The sequence below is a fragment of the Buceros rhinoceros genome, unplaced genomic scaffold, assembly GCF_000710305.1.
Source record: "Buceros rhinoceros silvestris isolate BGI_N320 unplaced genomic scaffold, ASM71030v1 scaffold26729, whole genome shotgun sequence".
In the NCBI taxonomy this organism is placed as follows: Eukaryota; Metazoa; Chordata; class Aves; order Bucerotiformes; family Bucerotidae; genus Buceros; species Buceros rhinoceros.
The window spans coordinates 14,980-15,680 of record NW_010430131.1 but is presented as its reverse complement, the minus strand read 5'-3'; positions in this window follow the sequence as shown (position 1 = coordinate 15,680).

The window sequence follows — 701 nt, the reverse complement described above, 5'->3', positions numbered from 1 at the left end:
CTCCTCCTCGGTCCAACACCCTCGTCCTCACACGCTCCCGCCGTGGAGCGGGGAGAGCGCAGTGCACGTCCCGCTCCGCAGGCGGGTGGTGTGGCGCCGCGGTGTTTGCTGGGGAGACGGCAGCATGTTGTTCATTTCGTTCGTCTGTACATATTGGTCCTGCCGCGGCTGCAAAGTGCTTTTGAGTTGTAAGAGCCAGCAAACTCCCAGCTTATTTATCGAGCCGTGTTTTCCCCTTCTTAATTAGTTATGAAGCCACTGAGGAAAGTGTAATTTACATGATATTGCGACTCAAAAACTCTCCCAGACCTTTGCTTATTCAAAATTTTCAGACACTTAAACAAGTTATAACACCTAACCAAGTTTTCTCTTCGATTAACTGTTTAATGACATCGTTGACAATGCGTTACCCTGCGTTACGGGAAGGCGGGGCACCGCTGCCGTGCCCGTGCTGGCGCACATAGCCCTGGGGTGCCGCTGTGTCTCACTGTCGCTCTGTACATAGACCCTCCCCAGCGCGTCCGGCGCGTGTTCCACCGCTCGTTTGTCATCACTGCTATTAAAGTTCGCTTCTGGTTCCTAAGAGCAGCAGTTACTGACTGATGAGGGGAAAGCTTCCCCTTGCGGGGGTTTTCACCTTCCCCCTTTCCTTCTGGCCTCCAGAAGTGGTGGTTTCATGGTAAGGGGGTACTGGGCAGCAC